General features: G+C 38.4%; 1 protein-coding gene across 1 annotated transcript in view; it reads left to right on the plus strand.

The window, feature by feature from the left end:
- The window catches only part of PXYLP1 (2-phosphoxylose phosphatase 1), an 858650-nt gene that overhangs the window by 221 nt on the left and 837955 nt on the right, over window positions 1-20474 (plus strand). The gene's annotated exons all lie outside the window — the stretch shown is intronic.

Here is a 20474-nt window from a genome sequence, read left to right on the forward strand (position 1 = left end):
TCCTCAGTATAACAGACATTTGAACATACAAAACAGGGCCACCAAGATGATGAAAGTCCCAGAATACCCCTTCTACAAGGCAAAGCAGAGAGAGCTGCGGTCTAAGTGTGGAATGTCTATAAGGCTTGAAGAGAGTGTGTGCAGAGGTCAGAGGCAGGCTCATTTGAGTGGTGCACAGTGCCAGGACAAGAGGAAGCAGGCACAAAGCAGAATACAGATTTAATCTGAACATCAGGAAGCACTTCTGTGCTGTGCAGAAATGTCAGAGCACTGGCAAAGGTTGCCTGGAGATGTTGTGGAGTCTCCTCCTTGAGGATCTCCAAAAGCAGTCTGGATGTGGTCCCAGGAACACTGCTCTGAGCCTGCTGGGCAGATCGATTCAGAGGTGTCTCCGACCTCAACCATTTTGTGATTTTTGAGTACTCAAAATCTCCGTATTTGTTGATAGAGGTGAGCAGAGTTAGTTTTCACACCCGTGTGTAAAGCTTTGTGTCACCATATGGTCAGCGCTTTAGAAGCCAGTTGTACAATTTCAGGTCTGCTTATCCTTGAGGTTTCAAAGATAAGTACCTAAAGCCCTTTTTTGTTCTGGATTGCTGATATATCCTGGGGAGTCTGCAGGGTGAGGGAGGAAAAAAAAATACAAAACAGAAACAAACAAAATATCAGTAGAAGACATAGGTAAAGGAATCTATCAAATTATCTAGCTCAAATTTTCACTAAAGAGAAATAGTGGGAATATTTTCAGTTTCTATTTCTATTAGCTTGTATTTTTGCAAAAAGGGAATCCAAGTGTGCATTTGGTTTGCCTGTGGACTGGAACCTCTATTGTTTCCTTTTTGCTTCCAACATATCCTCTGTTCGTGTTTCTGTTTGCCTTTCAGAACCTGCTCTGCATAAGTAAAACAGAGCCAGCACACTGGATTCAGTCTCTAAACAAAGAGGCCTCAAGCTGACAAGGAGCTGCAGTGGAGGTATTTCATGGTGAGTAGGCACAAAATTACAATTCTGTGCTGAGGCATTATGGTCATATGATAACTTTTTAGAAGTTACATACCTCAATTGTGAATAAATAGCTGTTAATTTTTAGACATTAAAGGCAGTTTTTAAGAGACATATTAAAAAATAACACTGTGTCTCTTTTCACTGCTTCTGAATTTTGCAGTGTGATTCAGGAACCTGTGTCTTATGGCAAACTCCTGTATGTTAGATTCCATGATCATTAGGTACAGTGTCTATTTGCCAGGTACTGTACTGTCCTTCACATCTCTCTCTAAAATCCTCATCTGCCAGAAAGCTTTAGAAGTAAACTAATTAAAATGTTACAGTGAAATAATTCTGAAATAATTCTTTGCTCAAAATTGCTCATGATTAAACAGAGTCAAGAATCAGTACGATACTTGAGCATTTTAAATCCAACTGTCTGTCATCTCAGCTTTGCTGAGCTCTTGAATAGAGTTCAGAAATATAATTTACAAATCTTATGTGCCTTTCAGGATACGTAGAGCATTTGTGGACAAGACATGATCTCTAGTACAAACAAATGGAAATTTTGAGTACTTCGGATGTGAATGTTTCTTTACTAATATCAGTCAATGAGTATAATTCGTGTTACATTTAGCATCATCATTTTTGTACTTATTTGATATACAGAAGATTAATGCTTCTATTTTTTCTCACGGTTTCAGGCAGCTCTCAATCTGCTATTGTGATTTTTAATCATTTTTTGTTCTCCATTGCCTTTACTGTTTCTTTGATCTTTGATCTGTTTTTCCATTTAGAAAGTTTTCATTCCCTTAGATACTGTGCAGTGTTATCAGTTTCCTCAGGAGATATGCAGAATCATTTTTACAGGTCCCAGAACAATTCTGCAGAATGCATCTGGCAGCTCAGTGAAAATGCCAAACCTCAGATTTGTGTTTCATAGGATTCCTTCAATTTTGTATGCGTAATAGCTCCTGTTCACAGTGCAACATCTATGCATGTAGAAAAATTAAAATGCAGAAGTGAAATGAAAAATTGCCATTCTGAAAACACCTCTCACCAAGAGTCAAACCTTAGCTCAGTGGAATTGCTCCTCGGTTTCCCTGAAATCCATTGATTCAAATGGATAAAAACGAACAAAGGCATTTGTGGAAATGTTTGGGTTTCTTTTGTTTTGTTTTGTATTGATTTTTGTTTGTTTCTAAAAAGTTAATCTTAGTATATGAAGACTTGGCAGGTTAATCTGAAGAAGCCGGCAGCTATTTGGACATGTCTGAAATTCAGCAAACCGTGAATCCCAGATTTTCTGCCCAACTTGATGTTGGTAATGAGTGTGTTTATTGGAACAGCGTCTGGCAGAATTTTAGAGCAAAGATTTAGTGAATGTCTTCAGAAATCGGATGTTCCAGAGACCTGCTCCTTCCTAGGAAACTGCAAAGCATTGCTTTTTTTTAACCTGGTGCAGAAAGGAAGAATTTGAAATCAAACAATTTAGTAGAATTGAAAGGTATTCTCTTTCTGGCTCAAAGTTTTTAGTGAAGGGAGTTATCATAGGGGTTGTGGAAACCTGGGAGAACAAATATATTGTTAATTAACTGATTTTAAAAAAGGATCTATCAGTTGCATTGAAAACCTTGACCTGGTTGTGCTTTGAGAGAAAGATACAAATTGGGGAGCTTTTCTCTACTCTTCCTCGCTCTCCCTTCCCTTTCCTTCAGCTGCTCTGGTAGAATTTTTAGCAGCAGAGGCTTAATCATTCAAAACATAGGATTTTGGAAAATGCATATGAATTTGCTCATGGGTTTTGATAAGGTGACATTTAGATCATATAACTGAGCTTGTTGGTATTCACACTGAAAACTTTATCTTGGTATGAGGGAAAAATACTTGAGAGCTTCTTTTGCAAGTGCCCCCAGTCTGTGTTTCAAGAGTTTGTTGGCCTGCCTCTCAATACATTCTGAAATGAGACCTTTTGGTAATTTTTTATTTTGTATTTTGAATGGTTAAAGACTCCAAATTGTTTAATCCCAAAGAGAACTTATTTTACAAGCAAGTACACATCTGTATTAAGATGATAAAAGAGTAAGGTTTAGAAAAGTCTATAGAGCTTTGTAGCTTGCTCTTTTGCTCAAGGGGCTGCTGAATTCTGTTTTGCTGTTGATGAAATTGCATCAATATATTGATAGCACTGATTATCTTGTAGCACTCAAAATAAGGACAGTACAAAGGGCAGCCACTTCCCCATCTCTCAAATGAGGCATGTAGTATGAGAAATGTAATATTAGAGGGTAGGTTTTTTTTCCCTTCAGTGTAAGTGATGCAGCTAAATGTATTTGTTGTTGTTGTTGTTGTTGTTTTTTTTGTAAATGAAATAGTATTAGTGTACCAAATTCTCTTTTGGCCAATAAAACCTCTGTAGCAGAGAAGACAGAAGCAAGACAAGAAAAAGCAAGTTGGACAGTCTTTCCTAACTAGACAGGTTTGTTGTTAGTTACGTCTTATGGAAGGGTTTCAGCATAGCTACAAAGCTCTTGAGGTATTGAAATACTTTGTGGTATTCTTTTTAAAAATGGATTTTTGAGGGGGTCTGATATTTCTGTAGTTGCAGTGTCATGAGACAGTGAATGTTCTACTTCACAGGCTAATTTTATGACTCCTTTTTATTCTGAATGGTAAGCTATAAACTGTTCTTTCTTCTTGCACCACTTTCCTTACTCTTTTCACTTTAGTGATCTTAAACTTGTTGGAAGTCATAAAGAAGTTCTTTAGCTAAAATTAAAAAAAACACTTTTAAAGTAGATTTCATTACTATAACGGTAATGGCTTCTAGAACAAGCACTGTGTAAATGATGAAAGTAACTGATTCGTATCGCTGAATACTTGAAGTGACGGCTGATAGCCAAGAGCTGACAAAGAGTGATTTAAGAATGAAAATGAAGCCATAATATATTCAAAGTAGTGAAGTGGATATAACTTGGGGGGAGATGTTAAGTTTGACTTCTGATTTTTTTTAATTTTTTTTTTTAAAGTGTTCATAGAATGGGAGCCAATTATCACCCAATTGCTCCAAGCTGGATTTTAAACATGGTAAAAAAAAAATGGCAATTATACAATGTCACATACTCCTATTGGAGTAGCACCAATCAGAAGATGGCTTCTGCAATTGCCTCCAAGCTCTGACTGGGCTCATCCCCAGTCGAAATTCCATTAGGAAGGAGGAGGGGAGGAACAGGTTTATGTATATTATACAGAAAACAGAGTCCGAAAAGTTATGGGGACAGAGAGTCAGTTCCCAAAACCATGAGCTGTGTTTAACATCAAAGCTTACAAGAGGTGGTGCATTATCTGCATGCAAGGTATTACAAAGTCTGGAATTGTCTTTATGGCATCAAAGAGAAACCACCTGCAAGGTTAGGCCCTGTGGGGGAAAGAAAGGTGAAGGATGAAAAACTGCACTTGCTCATCTTCCGAGGAAGTATGAGGTTACTGCAAAATACAGATTTTTTTAAAAAGAAATATAGCTATTCCTTTGAGGCATACCAGTTTTGATGGATTTTGTTCACACTGCTAGCAGGTTTCCACTGGAAACCTTATCAGTTTTCTACCAAATTGGCTAGGAAGTTATTCCAGAACCACTGCTTTTAAGAGTTGCTCTTGCAGCCGTATATTTTAAGTGAACAGTCTTGGAACCAGGAGGTTCTCAGCAGTGGGCGGCAGCAGGTGATCAACCCTGGCCCCTGGGGAGTGAGCTGGGCCATGTCATAGGAAGGTTTCCAAGGGTTCTTTTGGGACAGCTCAATGATGCAGAACGAAAGGGCAGAAAATGGACATGGCTGTAGGTTACCTGCTGTTGGCATTTACCAAATAATTAATGACAATGCTGATGCCATGTGCTTTTTCCCATTTCTGTGATTTGTGAAGTTTGTCTGACTACAGAGAGGGAGGCTGAAGTCCCAGGTAAGACAGCTAGAGAAAATTGAGCATTGTCATACCAGCTGATGAGACCAACGAAGTCACAGCTGTGACAGGTGAGAGCTGAGAGCAAGCACAGTTAACAGAGAGACCACTTCTGGAGTGGACCTGAAGGAGCTACCTGCTCTTGGTATAACAGGGTGTCACAGGCTCTGTGTCAGGGAAGAAAAAAAAAAAAAGTTTAATTCTCCATCTGGGCTTTGGAGCCAATTTGGGCGAAGTTTGTTCTTTTGACTGACAGTACAGAAATGTGGAAAATTGCCTAGGGGCTAAATAGCTTTATCATGGCAAATTACTTAGAATAAAATTGTAAGAAAGTAGACAGCTGGGATTTTGTACTGGAGATGGAATGGAACTCAAGGGAAAAGGAACTACTGTGTTTGTGCTTAGAGGGTAGAATCTTTTTGTTTGACCTGGTACTGTATCCAGACATCTGTTTCCCCCCCATGCTCTCAGCTGTTAGTATACAACATAGGAGGAGTTTATTTGCATTGATTGCTTTTTGAGTGAGTCTTGCTGAAATGAACATGATTATTAAGTCTGAGTTGTTATACAGTTTGTCTTCCTGACAGTTTGTTGCTCTACCATGATCTGTATTTGATTCATATTTGAATGGTTTCAGAGTACATCTAAATCTGACCTGCAAATACAAAGGAAAACTTAAGTAGGAACTCTGATATCAAACTTAACTTAGAAAAAGCATTAACGGTCAGAAGATTATTTTAAATTAGTCTGAAAGAGTAATATATCCATAAAACCATATATATGCACTGCAAAGTAAAATAAAATTCTCTGGTATGCAAGAAGTACAAAACAATATATTGCTATCTGGAGACAAAACTTGTTTTTGATGGACAAAATTATGTAGCTCAAGCATGGGAGACTTTAGTTCATGATCTGAAAGAATGGATTGCAGAAATAGACCAAACATTACAAAAAAATTAGGTACATAGAATCAAGTGCATATTAGTTACTTTAGAGAAAACTGTGCCATTGTGTCTTCATCATCTTAGTAAGAAAGTTCTGTAGTAAATGAGCACCATTCTGATCTACTTAAGAAGAATAAACAAAAATGAGTTCTGAGCATTATAGAGCTAGCTAACAAAACACGTACTAAAAAAGTCTCATTGGAGTGAAACAGATATTGGGGTAAAATTTGGGGTAACACAAGCAGTATGGCAAGCTTGTATTGCAAGTAGGTCTAGCACAAGTTGAATTACTAGAGTGCAAAACTTGTTGTGCTGGTCCTGAGTCATCCCACCACTACAGTGCGTATGTTCATTAATCACCATATTATACACAGCAGGAGCTGCGGCATCATATTCATAGGAATACAGTGTTTATAATCTAATCCAAGCGATACCCTATGTTCCTTAAAAATACTAAGAAACTTGCTGTGTATATACTGAGCTTTAGTACAGCAGATGTGGTGTAAAATCTCACTCCAAAGTGATGTTTTTTCAGTGGTAGTAGGACTGAATGCTTGTAGGACTGAAATTACACTCACTGGTTAATCTGGAAAGAGAAATTCTACTCTTAATGTGCTTTTACCACAATTCATATTATTCAACTTCTTTCCCCAGACCTCCTCTGTTCCTAAGACATAGCAGACAATGTGTATGGAAAATTCTCCGTGATGCATGCGAAGTGATTTTCTGCTCCATGCACTACTGTGCACACCAATGATTTGATAATCTGCATGCATACTCATATATAGCTGTGATAAAGTGCATACTTGTGGAACTAGCAGAGAAGGATTAGATTTGTTTTACTGGGGGTCAGTGGGTTGGGCTGTTTTTACCAGGCCTCCTAAATCAGTTAAACTTTGGAGAATTTACCTCTTTTTTTTTTTTTTTTTTTGGCTGGTCCAGAATATCCAATTAACATTTCAGTGTCTGAAGTACATCTTATAATAATCCATCTCCTGGAGCCGCCTTAATTGCTCATAGAAAAATACATTTGTGCCATAAAAAATGTATTTTGGGTCTGGAAGAAGATAAGCTTGGCTGTTCAGAATGCTGAACAGATGGTGATGTAGAGTCCTGGACTGCAAATTCAGCTGTGCTTTGGGGTGCCTGCAAATTAGGCCACCCCTTTGGAATGCTGCAGAGCCAACGAGCATCCATCCAGGGCCCTTTTAATAATAACTGGTGTTGTGTACTATCTTGAACTGCAAAAACAGTTATTTTCGTTTTAATGTAATAATAGTGCTGCAAACTGCTGGATCTACTTCCTAGCTGTGAATGTATGTAATCAGATGCTGCCTTGCAGCTGTGCTGCTGTGTGAAGTTACTGTAAATATCTCAATAAAGTATTTTCAGTCCTTGGAAAAGTAGTGATGAATAATGCTAAAATGTTTTAACTCTTCATGTAGTTGAACTGGAAGCAGACTCCTACATTTCATTAATTGTATACAAATATATTCTGTTCATGTATGGTTTATACTAAATAAATGAGTTACTTTGGGCTTCCTATATTCACTGTAGGTTTTCAGTACTTGCAGATTCTGAAATCTACTAGTGTATAATAAAAAAGGGAAAACCATAACTAAACTGATCACACTTAGTAAAGCTCAGATGTTTTCCCAGCAGTGGTTGATTGAGATTGCATCTTACTCAACAGCTGGGCCAGGGCAGAGAGGAAAAAACAACAATATGATAGTACATTCTAGATATTAATAGTTAGGTTATATCATGCAACCCATAGGCAAGGATAGAACAGATTTGAGAAAGAAATCTTCCACTAGACCATTATTCCCTACGTTCCACTAAGATAACTGGAAGAACCTTCAGATCAATTGCTTTGACAGTTCAGAACTACAGAATTTGAAAGAGAAGAAGGCTGTTCTTTAGCTTTAAATCAGTACCATCCTCTTTAACCACAAAATCTGAGATGTAGGCCAAAATTACTAATATAGTTTTGACAGCTATGTCATTTTGAATACAGGGAGTTTAGTCTTGCCTAAACTGTAATAAACGCATAAGAAACAATTCCCTAATAAAAACTTCATATTCTGTTATCCTTAGCTAAGGAGTGGTTTAATGGTGTATATCCACATAGTATGGATAACAGTAATTTTAAATCTAGCAGCTCTCATGGCAATTCAGCTTGTGAAGGTATTCAGAGTATTAAATAAGACTGCAACTGGTGTGATCTAACAGACATACAGTAAGATTTACTCCAGCATAGACTAAAAGAAAACTCTCAGCTCTGGTCACAACTGTGTATAACAAACAGGTTGGTCTGGTTCCACTCTGATTAAACCAATCTGAACCAGAATCTAATGAATGAGAAGGGAGTGTTTCTGTTGGCTTTCCTTAACTTTGTGGACCATATTGCCAAAAACGCAACTGCAATGAAATTGGTAGCTTTGTATTTCTTCTGTGTTTGAGTTTTTCTGTAAGATTGTGTGTCCCCAGTGAAGCTTGCAGAAGCTTTGCAAATGCATGTCAATGTAGGAGATAAGGTTTATAATGGCAGCGATACAGAGAAAGGGAGTGATCTGCTTTGTGTTCTGCAGCAATGCGGAACAACTGAGAGCTCTGCTTAGATGCCCTCATTCTCAGTTCATAGAGGTATTCATTAATCATATTCATGTCTTTTTATTGCACTGATGGCACATTCCTTACACTTTTGAGAACTTACATCTTCATTAGGAAAAGAGCTATTTCAAAAATGGATTAGTTTACTCATTAAAACAGACAGAAAGAAAGGCTAAAAAGGACCTAGGATTAACTGGAAAATCAAATAGAAAAGCTCTTCAGAAGATACAAATGTGCTTCCTGTTAATCTGTATGCACGCAGATTGAAGTTATGAGGTAAAGCATCATATACATATGTAAATTTTTCATCCTGTGTTTTTATTTGAAGTTCATTCACAGATTTATTTTGACAGACCACAACCTGATGGCCGGGGTTGCAGATGCCTGGTATCTAGATTACACTGCAATCTAGATGTGTAATTAGATTTAGTGGTGTACTCAGTTACTTGAGAATATAGCTAAAAAGAACTGTCATTAGATGGGTAGAATCTGCATATATATGGAGGCTTTATCTTTGAATTTTGACAGATGATAAAACTTACAGCTGACCTCTTAAAGAAGCTTATGTTTCAGTGTGATATTAGCAAAAGATAAAAATGCTACCAAGTGTAAAATCATGCTGTTCATCCGGAATTCATACAGAAGACCTTAGATTGCACATAAATTATAGATTGAGTCAGGTCTATGATTATATTCAATATAAATCCATTTTTGAGTTATATTGTAATGAAGATACAGATTGTTAAGCAATAAAAACCTTGAGAATGCAGTATAGACGGAAAGATCTTTGGCAGTGTGTTATGTGATCTGTGCATTATTCGTACAGTGTGCCATGACGTTGATAGATGGAATTGAGTGATTAGTGCTCTGTGCTTCCATCTTTACAGTTCCTTTAAGATGAACTGATTCGCTACAATCACTTTCATTTCTTTCATTCTCCTTGGTGTAGTACTCCAAGAATCACTGTCGTTTCAGCTCAAGTCCCTCTAGCAGAACATTTAACTGTATTTAGCATACATACAGTGGGAAAGTCAGCCTTTCAAAATAGCTTGTGAGCAGACGTAGCACATCTCACTCTAAAAAAGATTTGAGTATACTTGATATTTTCCAAAACATGTCAAATGTAACGTAAGGAAAAGTTATTAATATAAATTAACTCAAATGCTTTCATGCCTTGATTCATTGACTGGGACCTGTTTGAACATTGTTACCACCTAAACAGGTGAATATATTACTTATCAAGATGCATGATCTAAATACATCAATCCATTTACAATATTAGGTCATATTCTATATTAAACAAATATAGAAAAACAAAACTGTAAGCATCCCTATCTGCATAAAGAATCTATGTGCATAAAGAGTCTATGCACTTCATAACACTCAACACCTTCAGGATAGCAGGGATATAATTACTGTGCACCACTACCTGGGGCTAAATAACTCAGTGTGAGCACTGCCTTCCAGCACCACATGACTGTATGTAAAAAAAAAAAAAAAAAAAAAGCATGTCAGTACTCATAATGGTAAAAGCATTTTTACTACAGGCAACGGAAAAAGAGGAAAATGATTCTAAGGGCTCAGCAAGAGACAACAGAAGATGAAGAGACTCCAAATTTATGACTTTATGATTTTTATGAGTCTTGACACAGTATTTAAGTGCTTGATGCTGGCAGTCCTTCATATTCTGTCATAATTAGTCTACCATTTGCTCATTTTGCACTTTTCAGCTACTCATTATATTACTGACCATAGCTTATTTGCATTCTGTGCTTCATGTTCTGTTCTAGTACCATTTCCTCCTGCAAGAAATCCTTATTTGTGTTCTTCACTGGCCTTGTTCACCAAGGAGGAACTAAACCTGTAGGTAATATCTCTATCTAAGCAGTAGGGGATCACTTGTTTTTCATAAAGCTAAGGATGGTGCTTTCCCTAGATTTTTATCTTAACCTACTGCTTCTGCATTTTTAAAAGCTTCAAGCACAATCCAGCTGCCTGACAGGCACTTGCATGTTATTTCCCTCAAGCAGGCCTCAGTTATATTTTCATCCTCCAGCTGGGAGAGCACAATAAGACTTTACCCAGCAGTCAGTCAATGCAGATCATTTAATTAGGCCAGATGGGATCACTCTAGCAAACATGGAAAGCTCTCTTTCCCCTTGGAACTGCTAATGCTTTCTTCTTGGTGCTCAGTGTAGACGGCTGGGGAGGAAATGACATAATGCATCCTTCTCACTGTGGTGCATACACTGAACATGCATTACTAAAGCTCTAAGTATTCAACATTAACTTTGTGCCCACTTATGCTTCAGTGTTTCCCCATATTCATATATGGAATAAGGGCAGTGCCACTCAGCTCTATTTGTAGAACTCAGTGATTTCTTAGGCAAGAGCATGTGTTAGAGTTGAGTGCATCCTGATAGTTTAGAGTAGATGTGACAAAGATTTATTTGTGTATCCTTAACGAGTATTACAGATCAAGCTTTATGGTGATATTCAGAAGACAGCCAAAAAACCTGAATATTGACTAAAAGTGTTCACACAGCTGTCTGACAAAATGGCATCTGACATGGAAGTGCATATGAAGCAAAAGAGTGTCACTGACTTTCTCCATGTGGAAAAAATGGCACCCGTTGGCATTTACTGACACTTGGTGAATGTTTCTGGAGACCAAACAGTGGATGTGGGCACAGTGACACGGTGGGTAGCGCATTTCATCAGTGATGACAGCAACATGAAAGACAAGCCACGTTCGAGATAGTAGCCATGCACAGCTGTCACTGTGAAGAGCATCTCAATCAGCTCATCCATCTGAATTTGCAGTTTACAGCCAGGCAACTGTGCACAGAACTGAATATCAGCTTCAATAGGTTTGAAACAATGGTGACAACATTGCAACGTTGCAGAGTTTACACCAAGTGCGTCCCACTAGTGCTCATACAGGAACAGAAAGAATGCTATGTGCAGGTGTAATGGAAATGCTAAGCCACAGCTTGAAGCAGTGATTGAGCACCTGATGGAAGGCAGGGCCAGTCCAGGAGAGCTCAGGTGCATGCAGTGTAACTGAGTGACTGGAAGGAGTGGAGCCAGGATTCACCCCTTCCCAGATCTCATTTAAAGGTTAGCAGTGGTGGCAGGAACACTTGCTGGAGATTTCTACCTACCTGAGGCCTTCTAAGAGTAAGCAGTTTTTTTCTTTTGCTTCTAAATCCATAGCTGCTGCATTTGGGCTTATCCTCACTTGCTGTAGCCTAAGACTTTGTCATCCCACTTTTATTGCTGTGCTTTCCATCCCACTGTAACATTACAGCAGGTTTGTCAGTACCTATTGATCCAATACGAGGCTGAAGGTGAAAGTTTACTGGATCACACCGTGACAAGATGTGGTGTCACCACAAGCTGGAGTCAAAATGGCAGTACATGGAATGGCAACATGTGAATTCCCTGTTAAAGAAAAAAAATCAAGATGCAGCTATAAGCTCCATTATTCAGTCTCCAGAGTCTCCCCTTCTGCCATATGAGCTCAGGTAGAATGCACAAACCAGCCAGTGTAATTCCCAAGCTGTACCTTACAACTATTACTATCTTACTCTTAGTTTTTCCTACTTCCTGCTCTTTTTCTGACTTAGTGGCAGTTAATAAAAGGCAAAACTTATTTTCTACCAAGGAAGGTAAACAGCAGCATGGGTCAGTGATCAGCACACCCTGTCACTCAAGGGAGAAGACTCAATTTCTCTACATTATCGCTTGCAGTGTAACCATGGGTGAATGTAATTTAAGGGCTACAAAAACAGTTAGGATTTTCAATATACTGCTTATCAAAGCCCTGAGGTACATGCTCATGTTCTACTGCAGTACCTAGCAAGCTGGGTGCCTAAAATGCTGCTGAGAGGGAAAGCAGCCAAGAAATGCCATGAGCAGTGATGGTAGGAAGGCTGTCTACTCTGGTGAGGTGATTGCTTCCTTGCTGTGTCAGAGCTCTGAAGTTCTGAAGGCCAGAGCTCCAGTAATAAATGCGCAGTTATTTAGAAGGCTGAGGTCTATCCATAGTAAGAGAGTAACAAAGCAGTTATTGCCTACTTACTGTTACTAAAATCTGAAGCAGAACATAAGATTATACAAGTAAGGTACCAGCCTTTATGACTTGGGAAGTATGGACAATCCAACTACCCCTTTTGGGGGTGGCAGTTAGAGGGCAGGCAGGTAAGCCTAGAACAACTTCATGGCATTAGATGCCTCAGTTCAGGCTACTGAAACCTACGTGCAGTAACCAACTGCACTATGGGCATTATAGGAGTCCCTTACTCTGTTATAATGCCCTGAGAACGAGTAAATTAGACTGAGAAACTCAGTGTTAATAGACAAAACGGGGTTTTCAATTTCAGACATAACAGCAGCAGTTAAGAAAATCAATCTGTGCTTGATTGTAATGAACTCTTAAGTTGTTTCTAATTTTTTCACAAAACAAAAATAAGGTAAATTATTGTGATGTTATGTGTTTTAATTTTAGAACTTCTTTGGAAAATTTTTTACCTAAATACTTTTGGATTTAAAAGTCAATGTGGTACAAAACAAATTAAGCAATATTTCTTCGAATATTTATTTTTTTGAAAAATGTACAATTAGCAAAAGCAGGTGTGAGCTGCTGAGCATCAATAGAAGTTTTGGTTATGTAACAAGATTTTAAAAAACAGATACGGTAACTTTTTTTTCTTGCTTCTTGCTCTTTTTATGAATTTTAAAATGTCTTTCTGGTATCTTAGCAAACTAGCTGTGTAGCTTTTGCTTGTTTATTAGGTTTGCTGTTTTGGCCTAAGGCATCAAGCCAAATTTTAAGTTTTAATTCAGAAAGTTCCTTGTGCCTTGCATGAACACTCAGCACAAACTCCAAGACTAGCACTTGAGATTGCGTGGCCAGTAAGATAGAAAGGGTGCACTAAGAAAAGCTGATAGACTGATACTGAGATTCTTGGTAAATTTTATGAAGAAACAGCAGATGTTTTATATCTCTCATCTTAATAAACAGTGACTGTGAGTGTATTTGCTTTCTCTGCTTACAAAAAAAAATCTGGAGGGAAAAATGTATGATTCCTCATACTATAATTAACAACTGCTTAATTCATACATTGTTGCTACTCGTAATTTTTGAATTGGATTTTGAGGTGATAATTGGTATCTAATAAAGATGTTGTAGATGTGACGGGTCAGAAGTCATATAGTAGGACTCTAGCGCTTTGGTGTGAGAGTTGATTGAGAAAGGTTGTGGTTAAGTCCAGCCTTAAAGGCTATGTTGGTAAGGGGCAAAAGAATGAGTACCATAGACAGTATATTTTTTTCCTTTTCCCTTTTGACGTATAAGACCTACTTCAGCACCTTTTCCACAGAGTAAGAAAGACTTGTTTGTTTCTTTTTGAATTTGGACTCAGAGCATCTTCATAAAACCTAAGCACTCTGATTTGCTGAAACATTTGATAGGCTTTATGTTCCTTGTAGATCTGTAGTAAAACCCTGAAAGCAGCCAGGAAGGCTTACGCAGCACTACTGAGCATCACAGCGAATTATTACTGTAGTAACACTCGTAAGAAATAAGCATAGCATCCAGTCTCGGTGGAAGGCTTCTGTCTGCTTGGCTTTCCAGTCACAACTTCCTATTCCATGTGCTATGGAGATTGGAATTCCCGTGAGCGTGCTGGGCTCAGTCTGGAAGGGAAATATTTATAGCTCCAAACAGCTTTCTGTGCAGCTGTAAAGATGGGTGACTACAGCACAGGGCTTCATCTCGGAAGATTTAAGTGAAGAATAAACCACTTCCACTAACTAATGTGGATGCAAGTTAATGTTGAAATTTGCAGACAAATAAACAGCTTTAAGCAAAAAAGAAATCATGGTAAATTATAGGAAAACATAGCTTGAGGAGTTGGGGAAAAAAAGGAGAGACTCTGCCTTTCCAGAGCACAAAATCACTTCTACCAAGCTTTTCCAGATAAATGTTTCGGTAATATGTTCTTAAAGTTCATCAGTGCTGAAGCAATCTATTACAGTTCTTCACTATCCTCATTGCTTGGAATTTTTCTTAGTGTCTCTCATGAATCTCTTGTTGAATGCTAAGCCTGTTATTCTTTCTTCTGCTCTCAGAGAGTAGAAGAACAATTTAATTACAACAAACAGTTTTTTAATTCTTTCTCTTCCATTTGCATCTTCTACGCAGATTTGAGGAGTGCCCTTCCAGAAAGTGTGCTGCCTTAATTCTTTTAGGCTTTCTCCTACGTGTTTCTGTAGGCCTATGATTATGTGACAGCTCACTGGACCTTTGGTGCTTCTTACTCTCCCTTTGTGGATGTTCTATGGTGAATTTTAATCTTTCTCTAAATTTCATGCTAAGACGATGTATTCCAACCAAATATCGAATTAGATGGAGCGATAAAATCTCTGTAAGAGCTATCTACTGTTGTCACTAAGTCTGTCTGAAACTTCTTTGCTTTGTAAAGCATCGTGAGTTACGAGAAGAGTGAGATGTGTTCGTTTCTCCCAAAACACATTGTGCTTCTTTTCATCTGCTAAGTTGCTAATAATCTTGAGACATGAAAATAAGCTGTTGACTGTTTTCAGAAGGCTATGTGCAGAGCTAACTTTCATCAGTACAATTCTAGTGGTGTGCACCGGGAGGGAACTCCTGCTTTGCTCGGATGTTATGTCTGGCATTTGACTATTCTTGCTCCAAAATAGAAATGCCAAATAAAGTTGGATTCCAAAATGCCCCAACTCGCCAGAGCAAAGCAGTATATACAAGAACAAAAATAGGTTCAGCATCTTACTAATGTCCCTATAATGCATGTTTTAAATATTACGAACCCTTGGGGGGGAGGGGGAGGGAGGGTAGGAATAGGGAGAGTTGTAGTTATGTAAAATAAAATGCCTGAGCTGTAAATAACAGAAGAGATCAGAGATGGAAAAGTGTGGTTTTACATAGCCCTTGACTAGACTTTAAAAAAATATTGAGAGTATGATTTAAAAAAACAGTTGTCTTCATTCTGTTTTTCATTCAGGAACTTTAAGATGGTTAACTGAGATTAGATTGCTGGTGATACAATTATGCTCTTTAATTATGCACTGTCACTTCTAGATGACCTTGAAATTTATTGATGTAGAATTACCAGTCTTTGCCTCTTCTATCTTTTACATTTTTGCAGCACCATGAAATTGATCCTACTCTAGGCAGACCCACATGGCATCTCATCCGTGACCACAAATCAATTAAGTGGTCTTGCCAGGGTTGCAGGATTTTACAGATGGAAATCCAGCAGTTGTCATTTATAGCAGGCTGTGGAGAAAGCTTTGTAAAATGTGATACGGTAGGAAATGCTGCTCTTCTGGGAGTCAGGTCAGCCTGTGTGAGAAACAGGAAGACAAAACAGTCATCGCTGAGAAATAAGGATAACTGAGGAAAGAAACATGGGCATATAGTGTGTATGTCTAGATGAGTGAGCATTTTCGCCTGCAAACTACTGACTTCCTTTTTCTGCACCTTGTATAATGTAAATTTGAGTTCAGAATACAATTTTTTTTACGTGGTGGACTTGAATTTTATCTTGAAACTCAGTAGCCTTTTCTGATGACGTTTTCTCAAAACTTAGAAGGAAAATATCTGTTTCAAGTAACTGATATTTCTAAAAATTAAACATATATAATCCTTAACTATTTTATTTATCTACTACTGAAATGGAACTGATAGCCTATGTGTTACTGAAAATGCATTCCCTGATATAAAACAAAGAATAGAGCAAAATAATTCAAAATAGAGCTACCAAGGCATCGTGCCAAAAGAAAATAATGTAAAGATAATTAAGGGATTTAATGTAAAATCACTTTAATGGTAACAGCTGTATTTTCAGAAATTAGAGTTTATAAAAAATGGTATGAAGGAGGATAATGTTAACTGACCTGAATATGAAAGGAACTAAGTGGACCAATTACGCATCTTAGTAGTAGTGGTAGTACAGGTCTGAGTTTTACTGACTCGGTTTGCTTGTTTTGATTAATGTAAACCCCAAACTTTCCATAATACACAATTTGGGCCACCTCCTCCTTTCCTTCCTATGGTGTGGCAATTGATACTGTTCTGCTTTCGTAGGTATTGCTAATGTGTATGGCAAGTTTTATCTGCCTTCCTTGTCCAGCAAGATACCAATTAAGAGGGAACTAAAAAAGGGTGGGAATTAACATAGTTCTAGGACAGTTGCCAGTAGAGGGGGAATAGAAACTTCTCAAGTGACAAACACGAAAAATGGGTGAAAGATCATTTCCAAGTAGGGTTGGATGGGAATTTTCTTACGTAGAAGAATCAAATAACAGAAATATACGTGTGAAATTGAATAGCCTCATAATCAGAGAACAGTGCTGGGAATACTTTCTTGGAAGATTTTAGCTATTAAAAGGAAAAGAGTGACTGGAAGGGGTAACCACATCTGAGCTGCTGGTTTCCTGAAGGAGATTTTCATGTGTTATCCCTGGGCTGCCCACAGTCTTTCTGCATGGTACTGAGATACATCTATACTGCAGGGTTCAGGGTTGTCACGTCACCTTTGGGGCTTTTTCCTTGAAGGGAGAGATTCTTGAGATAGCAGGAGAAAAAATGCATCAGGGAAACCAAGTGGGCTGCCCTGGGCACAGCGCACTCAGGGGCACCTGGTGGGGAGCTCCCTGTGCATGGCAGGTCAGGCTGGAGCCTGCCAGAGGAGCTCATTGCTTTTGTGCATAGGGGAAGTTGTAAGCTTTTCCCTCTAATTTTGTTATTTTGTTTTTAAATCTAATGTTTTTTTTTTCTTATGCTCTGATTACTGGGTTTAATCCAGTTCCTGGTGAAATGAAGTTTCAGATTAAGTTCTGACATGTGGAAATGAACCTAAGCCCCTGTAATACTTCTGACAGTGCACAATAATGAAAGAAGATGCACTGCTAAGCAGTGAGTTGAGCAGATCTGGCAACATGTAGGTCTGGAATTGGCCTCTTTGTGTGACACTGATTGAAATATGGATGACTTTTGACTCCTTCAATATAGTCTTTCTCTTGCAGCTTCCACGAATTTTCATGATTGCCCCTTGCTGTTTGAAAGCAAATTTGGAAACCTGCCTTATTTCTGATAAAATAATACCAAATTTCTTATTAAAAATGAAGATCCATTTTTCAATATATTTAATGTGAAGAGTCAGTCTTGCCAAGCCCCAGAAGCTTTATTTATAAAGAAATCCTTTGCTCTTTCAAAGAACCTGCCTTCAGGTCTCACTGCAGAACACGTTAGAAAATTCCTAGTGCGACTTTGAAAGGACCATTTGCTCCCAGGTGATGTGCAAAAGGTGACAGTATGCAGCTGCAGTGTATATTAGTCTCACAATTTGTAGGAGTACAGTTACAAAGACTGTGATATTCTTCAGCTTAGTTGCAGAAATCTATCTATGCCCAGAGCACTTCACTGGAGAATCTTTTCTTATAACATAAAATACAGGAGAAAGCCTCACAATTTTAAACCCAAAGATTTGGCACCTCCAGTCTCGGTGCTGCTCCATGCTGGCTTTTAACTTCCTTGTTTTATTAAACTATTAAACTGGGAATTTTTATTACTCCCGATTTAGCACTTCTAATAAAAAGTTACAGTTAAAAGCCTCTGTGGGTACTGAAACTTGCAGCTGTGATTGCTCTTGATGGAAATAAAGACAAACTCAGCTTTAAAAGCCTGCCTCTGTCAGGTGGTGGCTTCAAATCGGAGGGAGTGGTGTAGGGTAGCAGCTGGGAAGAAATTACAGCAGCAGGAGGAGGATGAGGGGAATGAGGAGAAGGTGTCAGTGGAAGAGAAATATTAATTATGTGTTTGTGGCACCACTGTAGTTACAGTGTGAAAATATCTCAAATAATGAAAAGGCACTCACTGCTTTAATGCATATTTAAGCATGACATTAGTTTTCAGTAATAGTGGCTTGAACCTCACAGGAGGCTTTGAGTAACTTTGCTGTTAGTGTGGAGATCTCTAGCGTACGAGCAGTCAGGACCACTGCATCTCAGAAAACTTAGAGCAGCAGGGTGAGGTAGCATGCTGATAGGAATCCACAAATGTGGACATTTGAGACTGTTCTGAGCTGTAGAGGGCACTTACACCTCTTGTGTTGGGTATTCAGTGCCACAATAAAAGAAATCTCACTGCACACAATCTTTTATCTCCAGCTCCCTAACCTAAGTAACTCTCTTTGGCACAGGAAAAAGAATCACAGTTCTTTATATTTTTCACTGCTGGAAATATTTTTTTTCAATTACAAGAACACTGAGATGGAAACTGTGATATAATGATCTAAAGCCTGTGTCTTAAGCCAGACTTCCTTAGAGTCCCTTCTCTTCTGTACGAGTATAACATCTGAGGGAAAGATATAACTATATTTTCAGTTACTAAATTTGAAATCAGTTGCCTGACTGAGCTGCAGGAGTCCCTCTGGACAAAGGGAGCACTGCTGGCATGCGTGGTGGCTGCAGCACAGCCTTGGGATGTGCAGGAGCATGGCTCTGCTCCTCGCTGTAGGGCCCTCAGCTGGGGACCTCCTGCCTTCCTCTTCTGTCAGGGTGCTGTGCAAGGACAGTTCTCATGCTTTTCAGTATTTATTTCTCTCTATCTCCATCCACCTTGGATAACGTGTGTTAGCTGGGGTTCAGAAGAGAGAGACACATCAGCCAAACTTCAGTCACTGTGTTACGCTGCTGTTCTATCCCCTGGGCTGACCCACACATAAACTGAGCAGCTTCTCAGGAGGAAGGGCAAGGGTGGCCATGATTCAGCTACACAGTACCAGGACTGTAGGGTGCTTCTCGTGGGTGAGAAAAATACAGTTGAAAATATGAAGAACAGTTTAGAAATGATCAAATATTTGATTAAAAATTTGCTGTGACTCAGTGAGAAGAAAACTATTCTGATGTAGGGTAAAAGGAAGATGACTTTATGATTGCACTGATCAACCCTATTGACTGTTTATATTACTCCAGGGCTAGAACTGGGGTGAGAAAGCCAATTCTTATGAATATTTAATATATACATATTTAAATGTTTAATCAACACTGTGAATTAAGGAGACTTGTAATGAACAGATGAAGTGTTACATTCACGGAGTGAAGGCAAGCATTCAAATTAAGAAAACAGCATGATAAGATTGCACAAGCTGAGTCCAAGAACTCTTGATCTAGAGATTTAATGGATGGAAGGAAAGACAAGCAGGAATACATAAAAAGATCCTATTAGTGCCCTAGGGTTATATGAAGAAAATAGAATTTTCAGTGTGAGGAAATTCATCTGAAAATATTTGCTTTTCATCCAAATTTTTCAGGAGGAACTCTATAGCCAAGTGCAGGAAGAATAGGAGATAAGGAAAACAGAGGAAGGGAAGATACAGTATTTCAGAGGCTCTTTGCCAGGATTCTTTCAATTCCTGTACTGCATTGCTTTCTGCCTTTTGTAAAGGGAGATGAAAGCTATAGAAGAAGCACAGTCTAACAAAAAAGCATCTGGGCCTTGGGATAAAGGAATAAGTGTCTGAAAAAGGATGACAAGTGTACAGTTATTCGTCCTGTCAGATCTGATGCAGGTCTGGAGAACTGTGAACGCAATGTGCAAGAGTCCACCTTTTACACTATGAATAATGGAGATCTGAAGCAATAGGAGGCCACACAAAGATATATTGTTAAACTCATAAGGTGATAAAAGTGTTTCTGTTATACTACTGAAAGAAAATGGCCACAGATTTTCAGTATGTGTACTATTTTGAGAATGAATGTTATCAAGATTTTGATTGAAAAATAACTGAAATGCAAACAATGATTAATGGAAAACAAAATTCTTTTAATTTTTGTGTTACAAAGCAAATTTTGGTTATTAATGTTGATTTACAGCGCTACTGTATCATTACACAAGCTAGAAATGTTTTAGGTAGCAAGGTCTCTGAA

The sequence above is a fragment of the Tympanuchus pallidicinctus genome, unplaced genomic scaffold, assembly GCF_026119805.1.
Source record: "Tympanuchus pallidicinctus isolate F22 unplaced genomic scaffold, pur_lepc_1.0 scaffold22, whole genome shotgun sequence".
Taxonomy (NCBI): domain Eukaryota; kingdom Metazoa; phylum Chordata; class Aves; order Galliformes; family Phasianidae; genus Tympanuchus; species Tympanuchus pallidicinctus.